We start from the raw sequence: 12,500 nt of genomic DNA, 5'->3' as shown, positions 1-12,500 counted from the left end.
AAAAATGGGAAAAAGGGGCTGCAGAAGAAGGCTTGTGGTTTTTTCCCTGAAAATGACATCAACAAAGGGTTTGTGGTGCTAAAATCACCAGCTTCCCAGCTTTCAGGAACAGGCAGACTTGAATCAGAAAACCCAATTTTTCAACACAATTGTGGCATTTTACTGGGACATACCCCATTTTTACGATTTTGTGTGCTTTCAGCCTCCTTCCAGTCAGTGACAGAAATGGGCATGAAACCAATGCTGGATCCCAGAACCCGCAACATTTCTGAAAAGTAGACAAAATTGTGAATTCAGCAAGGGGTAATTTGTGTAGATCCGACAAGGGTTTCCTACAGAAAATAACAACTGAAAAAGAAAAATATTGAAATTGAGGTGAAAAAAACATACATTTTTCTCTACGTTTTACTATGTAACTTTTTCCTGCAATGTCAGATTTTTGAAAGCAATATACCGTTACGTCAGCTGGACTCCTCTCGTTGTGGGGATATATAGGGCTTGTAGGTTCATCAAGAACCCTAGGTACCCAGAGCCAATAAATGAGCTGCACCCTGCAGTGCGTTTTCATTCTATACCGGGTATACAGCAATTCATTTGCTGAAATATAAAGAGTGAAAAATAGCTATATAGAAAACCTTTGTATTTCCAAAAAGGGCACAAGATAAGGTGTTGAGGAGCAGTGGTTATTTGCACATCTCTGAATTCCGGGGTGACCATACTAGCATGTGAATTACAGGGCATTTCTCAAATAGATGTCTTTTTTACACACTCTCTTATATTTGGAAGGAAAAAATGTAGAGAAAGACAAGGGGCAATAACACTTGTTTTGCTAATCTATGTTCCCCCAAGTCTCCCGATAAAAATGATACCTCACTTGTGTGGGTAGGCCTAGCGCCCGTGACAGGAAACGCCCCAAAACACAACGTGGACACATCACATTTTTTTTAAAGAAAACAGAGTTGTTTTTTGCAAGGTGCCTACCTGTAGATTTTGGCCTCTAGCTCAGCCGGCACATAGGGAAACCTACCAAACCTGTGCATTTTTGAAAACTAGAGACCTAGGGGAATCCAAGATGGGGTGACTTGTGGGGCTCTGACCAGGTTCTGTCACCCAGACCCCTTTGCAAACCTCAAACTTTGGCTAAAAAAACACATTTTCCTCAAATTTTGGTGACAGAAAGTTCTGGAATCAGAGAGGAGCCACAAATTTCCATCCACCCAGCGTTCCCCCAAGTCTCCCGATAAAAATTATACCTCACTTGTTTGGGTAGGCCTATCGCCCGCTACAGGAAATGCCCTAAAACGCAACATGGACACATCACATTTTTTGAAAGAAAACAGAGGTGTTTTTTGCAAAGTGCCTACCTGTAGATTTTGGCCTCTAGCTCAGCCGGCACCTAGGGAAACCTACCAAACCTGTGCATTTTTGAAAACTAGAGACCTAGGGGAATCCAAGATGGGGTGACTTGTGGGGCTCTGACCAGGTTCTGTTACCCAGAATCCTTTGCAAACCTCAAATTCTGGCTAAAAAAACAAGTTTTCCTCACATTTCGGTGACAGAAAGTTCTGGAATCTGAGAGGAGCCACAAATTTCCTTCCACCCAGCGTTCCCCCAAGTCTCCCGATAAAAATGATACCTCACTTGTGTGGGTAGGCCTAGCGCCCGTGACAGGAAATGCCCCAAAACACAACGTGGACACATCAAATTTTTTGAAAGAAAACAGAGGTGTTTTTTACAAAGTGCCTACCTGTAGATTTTGCCCTCTAGCTCAGCCGGCACCTAGGGAAACCTACCAACCCTGTGCATTTTTGAAAACTAGAGACCTAGGGGAGTCCAAGATGGGGTGACTTGTGGGGCTCTGACCAGGTTCTGTTACCCAGAATCCTTTGCAAACCTCATAATTTGGCTAAAAAACCACGTTTTCCTCACATTTCGGTGGCAGAAAGTTCTGGAATCTGAGAGGAGCCACAAATTTCCTTCCACCCAGCTTTCCCCCAAGTCTCCCGATAAAAATGATACCTCACTTGTGTGGGTAGGCCTAGCGCCCGTGACAGGAAATGCCTCAAAACACAACGTGGACACATCACATTTTTTGAAAGAAAACAGAGGTGTTTTTTGCAAAGTGCCTACCTGTAGATTTTGGCCTCTAGCTCAGCCGGCACCTAGGGAAACCTACCAAACCTGTGCATTTCTGAAAACTAGAAACCTAGGGGAATCCAAGATGGGGTGACTTGTGGGGCTCTGACCAGGTTCTGTTACCCAGAATCCTTTGCAAACCTCAAAATGTGGCTAAAAAACAAATTTTCCTCACATTTCGGTGACAGCAAGTTCTGGAATCTGAGAGGAGCCACAGATTTTCTTCCACCCAGCGTTCCCCCAAGTCTCCCGATAAAAATGATACCTCACTTGTGTGGGTAGGCCTAGTGCCCGCGACAGGAAATGGCCCAAAACACAACGTGGACACATCACATTTTTTTTAAAGAAAACAGAGTTGTTTTTTGCAAGGTGCCTACCTGTAGATTTTGGCCTCTAGCTCAGCCGGCACATAGGGAAACCTAGCAAACCTGTGCATTTTTGAAAACTAGAGACCTAGGGGAATCCAAGATGGGGTGACTTGTGGGGCTCTGACCAGGTTCTGTCACCCAGACCCCTTTGCAAACCTCAAACTTTGGCTAAAAAAACAAATTTTCCTCAAATTTTGGTGACAGAAAGTTCTGGAATCAGAGAGGAGCCACAAATTTCCGTCCACCCAGCGTTCCCCCAAGTCTCCCGATAAAAATTATACCTCACTTGTGTGGGTAGGCCTATCGCCCGCTACAGGAAATGCCCTAAAACGCAACGTGGACACATCACATTTTTTGAAAGAAAACAGAGGTGTTTTTTGCAAAGTGCCTACCTGTAGATTTTGGCCTCTAGCTCAGCCGGCACCTAGGGAAACCTACCAAACCTGTGCATTTTTGAAAACTAGAGACCTAGGGGAATCCAAGATGGGGTGACTTGTGGGGCTCTGACCAGGTTCTGTTACCCAGAATCCTTTGCAAACCTCAAATTCTGGCTAAAAAAACAAGTTTTCCTCACATTTCGGTGACAGAAAGTTCTGGAATCTGAGAGGAGCCACAAATTTCCTTCCACCCAGCGTTCCCCCAAGTCTCCCGATAAAAATGATACCTCACTTGTGTGGGTAGGCCTAGCGCCCGTCACAGGAAATGCCCCAAAACACAACGTGGACACATCAAATTTTTTGAAAGAAAACAGAGGTGTTTTTTACAAAGTGCCTACCTGTAGATTTTGCCCTCTAGCTCAGCCGGCACCTAGGGAAACCTACCAACCCTGTGCATTTTTGAAAACTAGAGACCTAGGGGAGTCCAAGATGGGGTGACTTGTGGGGCTCTGACCAGGTTCTGTTACCCAGAATCCTTTGCAAACCTCATAATTTGGCTAAAAAACCACGTTTTCCTCACATTTCGGTGGCAGAAAGTTCTGGAATCTGAGAGGAGCCACAAATTTCCTTCCACCCAGCTTTCCCCCAAGTCTCCCGATAAAAATGATACCTCACTTGTGTGGGTAGGCCTAGCGCCCGTGACAGGAAATGCCTCAAAACACAACGTGGACACATCACATTTTTTGAAAGAAAACAGAGGTGTTTTTTGCAAAGTGCCTACCTGTAGATTTTGGCCTCTAGCTCAGCCGGCACCTAGGGAAACCTACCAAACCTGTGCATTTCTGAAAACTAGAAACCTAGGGGAATCCAAGATGGGGTGACTTGTGGGGCTCTGACCAGGTTCTGTTACCCAGAATCCTTTGCAAACCTCAAAATGTGGCTAAAAAACAAATTTTCCTCACATTTCGGTGACAGCAAGTTCTGGAATCTGAGAGGAGCCACAGATTTTCTTCCACCCAGCGTTCCCCCAAGTCTCCCGATAAAAATGATACCTCACTTGTGTGGGTAGGCCTAGTGCCCGCGACAGGAAATGGCCCAAAACACAACGTGGACACATCACATTTTTTCATAGAAAACAGTGCCTACCTGTGGATTTTGGCCTCTAGCTCAGCCGGCACCTGGGGAAACCTAGCAAACCAGCGCATTTTTGAAAACTAGAAAGCCAGGGGAATCCAAGATGGGGTGACTTGTGGGGCTCTGACCAGGTTCTGTTACCCAGAATCCTTTGCAAACCTCAAAATTTGGCTAAAAAAAACACGTTTTCCTCACATTTCGGTGACAGAAAGTTCTGGAATCTGAGAGGAGCCACAAATGTCCTTCCACCCAGCGTTCCCCCAAGTCTCCCGATAAAAATGATACCTCACTTGTGTGGGTAGACCTAGCGCCCGCGACAGAAAATGGCCCAAAACACAACGTGGACACATCAAATCTTTTCATAGAAAACAGTGCCTACCTGTGGATTTTAGCCTCTAGCTCAGCCGGCCCCAGGGGGGGGCAGAAATGGCCTAAAATACATTTCCCCCCCCACCCCCCACTGGGAGCGACCCTTGCCTACGGGGTCGCTCCCCCTGCATGACTTTGGCGCCAAAAAAGAAATCCCCGGTGCCTAGTGGTTTCTGCTCCCTTGGGGGCAGATTGACCTAAAATCGGCCAATCTGCCCCCAAGGGGGGCAGAAATGGTCTAAATTCAATTTGCCCCCCAGGGGAGCGACCCTTGCCTACGGGGTCACTCCCCCTGCGTGACATTGGCGCCAAAAAAAAAATCCCTGGTGCCTAGTGGTTTCTGCCTCCTTGGGGGCAGATTGACCTACAATCGGCCAATCTGCCTCCAAGGGGGGCAGAAATGGTCTAAATACAATTTGCCCCCCCCCAGGGGAGCGACCCTTGCCTAATGGGTCGCTCCCCATCTCTAAAACAAAAAAAACAAAACAAAAAAACACAAAAAACCAATTTATCCTGGCGCCTAGAGGTTTCGGCCCCCTTTGGGGCAGATCGGCCTAATAACAATAGGCTGATCTGCCCCCGGGGGGCAGAAATTACCTAAAATAAATTTGAACCCCCACCCCACCTCTGGGAGCGACCCTTGCCTACGGGGTCGCTCCCCCTACGTGACATTAGCGCCAAAACAAAAATCCCCGGTGCCTAGTGGTTTCTGCCCCCTTGGGGGCAGATTGACCTAAAATTGGCCAATCTGGGGGGCAGAAATGGTCTAAATACAATTTGCCCCCCAGGGGAGCGACCCTTGCCTAATGGGTCGCACCCCATCTCTAAAAAAACAAGCAAACAAAAAAAAAACACAAAATTCTTTTTTGCCCTGGCGCCTACAGGTTTCTGCCCCCCCTGGGGGCAGATCGGTCTAATAACAATAGGCCGATCTGCCCCCAGGGGAGGCAGAAATGGCCTGAAACAAATTTGCCCCCCACCCCCCCGGGGAGCGACCCTTGCCTACAAGGTTGCTCCCCTTGCGTGACGACGCAAAAAAAAAAGATCCCTGGCGCCTAGTGGTTTCTGCCCCCCTTGGTGGCAGATTGACCTAAAATCAGCTGATCTGCACCCAAAGTGGGCAGAAATGGCCTAAATACAATTTGCCCCTCCAGGGGAGTGACCCTTGCCTAAGGGGTCGCTCCCCTTGCGTGAAATTCAGGTAAAAAAAAAAAACTCCCTGGTGTCTAGTGGTTTCTGCCCCCCTTGGGGCCAGATTGGCCTCATCAAAATAGGCCAATCTTCAGAAATGGCCTAAATATAATTTGCCCCCTAGGGGAGCGACCCTTGCCTAAGGGGTCGCTCCCCACCTAAAACAGAACCAAAACAAAACAAAAAGAAAAAAAAAATGATCCCTGGTGCCTAGAGGTTTTTGCCCCCCCTGGTTGCAGATTGGCCTAATAATAGGCCGATCTGCCCCCAGGGGGGGCAGAAAAGGTCTTCCCAAAAAAATGCCCCCCCCCCCCTGGGAGCGACCGTTGCCCAAGGGGTCGCTCCCTTATGTCAATTTCCAAAACAAAAACAAAAAATCCTTGGTGTCTAGTGGGCTTTCAAAAGCCGGATTGCAAGCAATACGGCTTTTGAAACCCTGGGAGAGACTTCAAAGGGAAGGAAATACTTTTCCTTTCCTTTGAAGCCTCTCCGGGCCTCCCCCACGTGATTGAAAGAGAAATGCTGAGCATTTCTCTTTCAATCGTGCTGGAAGCAGAGCTTCCAGCGCGATGGGGGTGACCCTGTGACTAATCACAGGGGGGGTGGGGGAGGTCGGGGTGGAAGGGGAAGGGCTTCCCCTTCCATCCCTGACTTTGGGGGGGTGGGGGGGAGCACACAGAGGGAGCGAGAGCGCTCCCTCTGGGCTGTAAGCCGAGGACGTAGTGGTTACGTCCTCGGCATAGCAGCTCTGGGCCGAAGGACATAACCACTACGTCCTCGGCACAGAAGGGTTTAAAATTGCACTGTCACTTTTTGTACTACTTGAGCTCAAGCAGATTTCCTGAAGCACATTTAGGCAAGTAACTACAAGAATACTGTAGAATGTTCAAAAATGCATTTGTCTCTTCAAGAAAAGCAATCTGCCAAAATACGAGGTCTGAAATACACCAGCTGTTCTAGGAAAGCGCGGCGCTCAAAGAACAAACTCCCTGGAGAATACTAGTCACTTAGCTGCAGTCTTTTCTGGAGTGCTGGAGGAACGCCTGGTGTCAGCTGGTACAGGAACGAAGAAAAGAAATGCCTCAAAAGTCCTGAATACGAGGATGACAGTAGGGGCTGGCCTGCCAAATCAGATGCTGAGATCAGGAAGCAAAACAAAGCCAAGCAGGGAGGCATGCTTCACTCTGCAGTTCATAGACAATCAGGAAAGCAGTTGAGTTTCTACATGTGGATGAGTCACCACAGCCAATTAGAAGCACATGTCTGCACCACACCCAATTAGAAGCACATGTCTACACCTGCTCACATTAGCAAGCAAGCATTGGTAAAACAAGCATTGATAAAAAACAACTATGTAACACAGCACAATATGTTTACTTAGAAACATGAAGGTTTAACCAAGAACAGAGATATGATTTAACCCTAATCCCTGGGGATGCTGACAGATAACGCAGGAGGCACCTTGGGGATTCCTGACAACATCTGCCCCCTCTACATCTGCAGCAACTAGTAGAATGGAAGCCCTGCCAGGGGAAACCCAAGCTTCAGACACCCCTCCTTCTGTAGCTGAAAATCTTCCTCCCAAATGTGGATGTCCATCCAGATATCCAGCTGAAGCAGATGCCAAGACCAAACCCACTGCCAGGTAGTGAACCTCTCCTGCTCTGTCACCTTTGTGTGCCACTGATATACCCTTTTGACTGTTCTCAGATAGAACTCCATTTTCCCATGGTACAAGGACATTGGAAAAGGTGTGACCAAATGTTGTAGCAGCTACTCTGAACAATCCATCTACCATGACTCCACTCATCACCTGTTTGTTATGTTGTTCACCTTGATTTCACTTGTCACAAGACTTAAATGCACAATAAATCACTTATGGACATAGCTGCTGTATATGTGTGTTTCATAATACAGCACCAAATTACATTATACCCAACTCTGGTCTGGTAGTGCCCCCCTGATTCGAACTGGCAGTGTAATGGCCAAGAAACAGAGACTCCCTCAGCAGGACACACATGTCAACAGTAATGTCACTGGACAAATGTCAGAGATTGAGGTTGAAATCCATAGTAATACCAGGGTATAGTCCATTGAGCCATCTGCAATTGGAGCAAGAAAGACAGTACCATCAAGATGAAAGGCATGATTACACAGTAAGCTGGTATACAAGTAGTCAACTGCATGTCTATTGTGGTATAACTCCAATTCATGGACACCCAGATTGGACCTACACAGCACCAGGCTCAGGCCTTTCACAAGATCCATTTAACAGGTACATGTACACCTCCCAGAACTGTACTCAGTCACCATTGACTACTGACAATGTACACCTCAAGCCTTAGGTAGCACACCCAGAAATGAAATCCACATCCTGTGGGTGGGAGGAGATGGGAATAGGATAATGCAAAAACTCCAGCTCAAAACTGGTCAGTCCATGAGAGAAGTGAATGTTGGAATCAGTTACTACAACACATGTTAGAGGTGAACCACTAATACTGCACACCTTCCATTCTTTCTGTCTGTTTCCGCAACTCACACATAGGCATTGGACATCATTACACCATCACATATGCTAAAGGTCAGGAGATGTAATGTCATCTATCCACTTCTGATTGTGCACAGACATGACTTGAAAAGGCCCAACTCACATACTTGTATGTAACTGGAAGTACTGATTAATGTCAGCTGTTCCTTCTTCCTCTGGCTTTTCATATGCAGCCTCAGGTACAGCTGCTTCACCATCATCAGCCAGTAATGGTATCCGATGCCTCAGGGCTAGATTGTGGAGCATGCAGCAGGCAATGATGATTTGGCAAACCTTGTGGGGTGAGTAGAGGAGGGTATCACCAGATTGGTCCAGGCACCTGGATCTTGCCTTCAGGAGGCCAAAATTGTGTTTGATTATATGCCTTGTCCTTCCTTCAGCCTAGGAAGGTTTGGATAGCCAGAGTGACCTGTGAAAACAATGGTAGAACAATTTAAATTGAAGGTTCAGCGAGTGGGCAGATTGTGATGACAGGTCACATTACATACAAACACATAACAAAGCATACTTACCAACCAGCCAGGCCCTCTCTGTGTGTAGCCGTGCCATTGTGTGTGGGACATTTCTGTTCTGCATAATGTAGGAGTCATGCACTGATCCAGGACTTGGCTGTCACTTGGGAGATGTACTGGTCTGCCAGACACACCAACTGCACGTTGTTAGAGTGGTAGTTCTTCCTGTACCTATACTAATGTTCATTGACATTGGGAGGGACCAGGGATACCTGGGTGTAATCAATGGCCCCTACCACATGATGAACCTGTCCCTTCTGATAAAAGTCAGCCTTCACGTAGACCATATCCGCTCTTTGGTGAAACCTGATTTAGCTGTCCAGGTGTTGCAAGAAAGTACACAGTACATCTGTCAACACTAGACTGAACATGGGCTGAGACATCACTGCTGTTAAGGTGAAAGTATTCTGGAATTACCCTGTGGCCAGGAAGTGCAGCACTGACAATACTTGAACAATGGAAGGTATGCAATAGGGATTGCGATTACCTGGCATCAGTTCTGGCTCCAACTGTCTATATAGATCCATGATGGTCTGGCGATTCAGACGATAGGTCTGGATGGCATGCCTGTCCTCCATGGTTGCCAGGTCTACCAGTGGACGGTACGCTGGTGGTTATCTCATTTTCCTCCTGGCAGGATATCTATATTGAGAGGGGATAATGTACAATACGTCATGCAGCAGGCACACATCATCAGCACATGCTACAGTAGCAGACACCCAACATGTGGAAGGGGCATAGCAGTGCTGACATAAACATTACACACCGTAGAAATGCACATCATACACCATCATAGCCGCCCATTGGCTGAAATGTAAGTCGAATAGGACATATGACACATATGTATAAGATAATGTGTGGGTGACTGTACGGTCCTGCACTGATCACACATGTGTAATTAAATCAACCTATAGTTATGTGACGCCTATATACCTCAGAGTAGCTTCACAGAACTATCCACATATAAACAGGTTCAACACGTCATATTCTCATGATTCCCCCATTATGTGGCACAACCATGAAGTTGGAACGTTGGGCGACACAGATATCCAGACAATTAGGTGTCTGATGCACTTATTTAAGCACCAAAATGGCAGGTGTCTGACCTTATGTTGTGGACAGTTGGAAGTGACCTATGTCCACCGCGGGAAATTGTCTTGGCGGCATTCGGCCGCAACTGCTGTGCAACTTGTCATAGGTTAACATTGCTGCCTATGGCAGACTGGGGTCAATGGCGATGACTGCCAGCTGTGACGTTCCTGTACGTGGTGGCCGTGACCGCCATTTTCTGCAGTCTTGCTCACTTGACATCTGACACTGTTGCTAGCAAGACCTCCACTACGTGAGCTGCTGTGTACTGCCTCTGGGAGCCATGATGTCACGTCCTGCAGGTAATAGGGCCCCTATACCGTACAGGTGTGTGCGCTGAGAAGAACGGTATGTATGCTCACTTACTGTTACAGTTGTGTTGTGTCAACTCCTGTTGGTATGGGGCATGTGTACATGGCTTTTGCCTTTTTTCTGTGTCATCCATGCAGGTGGACTCCCATCAGAAGAAGGGGATCTGGTGTGCCATTGCTAAGCAAATGCCGACCCTGGAGGTCCACAGCTGGCAGAGCACCCATTGTCAGAAGCAGTCGGAGGACATGGGACACTGGGCCCAGAAGACCACGGGTGCTCAGCTGGGGATGTCCTCCCAATGAGGGAGGGGTGCCCATTGGGAGGACATGCCCTCTAATGGCCCACATTTTGGCAGTGGCCTATCCTGAGGTAGATGGGCCTTTGAGGGCAGCACAGCAGCCACAAGGGGGTAGGTACTGACTGTTGCCTTGTACTTGGCTCTGGTTGTATGGCGTTTGCTGCCTCACTGTAGCTTCTGTGACAATGTAGTAGGTGACAAATGTTTGTAGACTAGTGGGAACCAGTTGGTACCTCCTTGCTAGTATATGAGATGTAGATCTGGCATCATGGTTAGCTATGTGTAAGTTTTGGACTCCTGTATCAAGACATCATTCTGACTGCATGTGGAGTTGTTGAAATGGCAGTGCCACATGTGTTGCCACACCCTGCCATTCCTATGGATGTGTTTCACCATACACATTGACTCAAACTTTGTCCATCCATCTGCATATGAGCATTAGGGGCTCTAAGGTGTCTGACAACTCCCATCTGTGCTGATCACCTGTTGTAGCAACTGGGTGACTCACTTATTTGGTACAGATTCCAAACATGACTAGTACTGGTACAGGTGTGGACTCCGTGTGAGGCTGCCATCTCATTTACATCACAGATACGGCCAGTGTAGGACAGTACGTATCAATGTTTGTTGTTATACCCCCGTTATCCACTCATCTCCATTCTATGGGGTGTGTGAAGGGTGCAATGAAACAACATTCAACTTTGGGTGTCTAATTTGTGTATTTAGACTCATCATACTTTTTCATGTGATTGCCATGGGCATTTCATCTCTGCCCCAATGGGTTGGGTCTAGAGGAGGTAAGTGCTTTGATAGAGCTAGCCTTTTACAATATGCTGTGTCGATGCTATGTGTGCCAATGCCCTACCAATTCCTTAGCAAAGTTGGTAATATGCTGCCTACATCATGTCTCAATGGTTACTGGGAGGCACAACAAATGAAGTGGGACAATCTTTGCTACCCTTGGCCTAACTGATGTGTCCAGTTTGGTGAGGATTAGGTATTGTATCACTTATGTGATCATGAAGTAATTGTTTTGTTATACCACTGTTTCTAAAGTAGGTATTTGTTGTAATGGGAAATGTTGTATATGCACTGGCAGGTGTGTAGGTCCATGTGTACATGATGTGTGCATGTCATTTCTGTGTGCAATTTGTGTAGTCTGGAGTTAGATACAGGTAATCACTTCAGGTATGGTGTGAGTGATGTTGGTTTACTCTTGTAGTCAAGTCCTAGAACTGTAACTGCATGTCAGGTGAAATGGTAGATGGCCAATGATGTTAATTGTGGCTTCCTGAAGTGTTATTGTTGTGACACTGCACTGAGTGATTGCAATGGATGTATCATGTGTGCTAGGTACACCATTGTAGCTGCACATGCATTTATGCAGTGATGTGATATATCTGTGTTTTGTGTCTGAAGATATTCCTCTGTGAATGTGTGAATGTCATGCCATGCCTGTACTCCAGATATATATTCCTACACATTAGTTGTCACGTGTATGGGAGTCCCACTTGTTCTGGCTTCATCAGCTCAGGTACCCATGTTGCCATGTATGTGAAGGGGGTCAGCCAGCCATGTGATATGTATGGCTGTTGTTGTGTGGTATGTGGATAGGGTAGTCTACACTATCAAGGGACATTACTAATTGAGTTGGACTGGTCAGGTGTTGTGTCAGGACATGCAAAATGTGTTGTGATCAGTTACCTGCTCTTCCAGTATGTGATAGGAGTATGGATATAAATTATCTGCAATAGGCTATTCTGCCAGGGCATGAGTAGCATGCTGACATGGCTTTACAAGTGTTCAATTGGATTACACCAGTTGTGTTAAATTACTTGGAATCTGATGTTGGTGTGAGGGATGACATAAAAGGGTGGATAGTTGTAACATGCTGTGACATGATGTAGGATATTTGAAATGCCAAAAAAGATAGCCTCGCCTGATGATGTTTATCTATAGTTGTGCATGTTTACATGTGTTTATGTAAGGAATATGATAACCCTTTCTCTCCCTCTCTGTCTTTCCCTCCCTCTCTCTATTTGTGTGCATCAGCATCGGCAGGCAAAGGAGACAGGGTACAAGCGAGTGGGGATGCTGCTGGCCACTGGAACAGGAGTGCTGCGACCAACGACAGCAAGGGATCCAGTGGCCCAGAGGGCGAGGGGA

The 12,500-nt window shown here is 46.8% G+C and overlaps 1 protein-coding gene across 1 annotated transcript in view; it reads left to right on the top strand.

Moving 5' to 3' along the window:
* Nucleotides 1–12,500, top strand: part of ITGB6 (integrin subunit beta 6) — a 472,483-nt gene that overhangs the window by 105,528 nt on the left and 354,455 nt on the right. The gene's annotated exons all lie outside the window — the stretch shown is intronic.

Source organism: Pleurodeles waltl, chromosome 3_1, assembly GCF_031143425.1.
Source record: "Pleurodeles waltl isolate 20211129_DDA chromosome 3_1, aPleWal1.hap1.20221129, whole genome shotgun sequence".
Classification (NCBI taxonomy): Eukaryota; Metazoa; Chordata; class Amphibia; order Caudata; family Salamandridae; genus Pleurodeles; species Pleurodeles waltl.
Note: the sequence above shows the minus strand (reverse complement) of the source record. Positions and strands in the feature narration are given on the sequence as shown.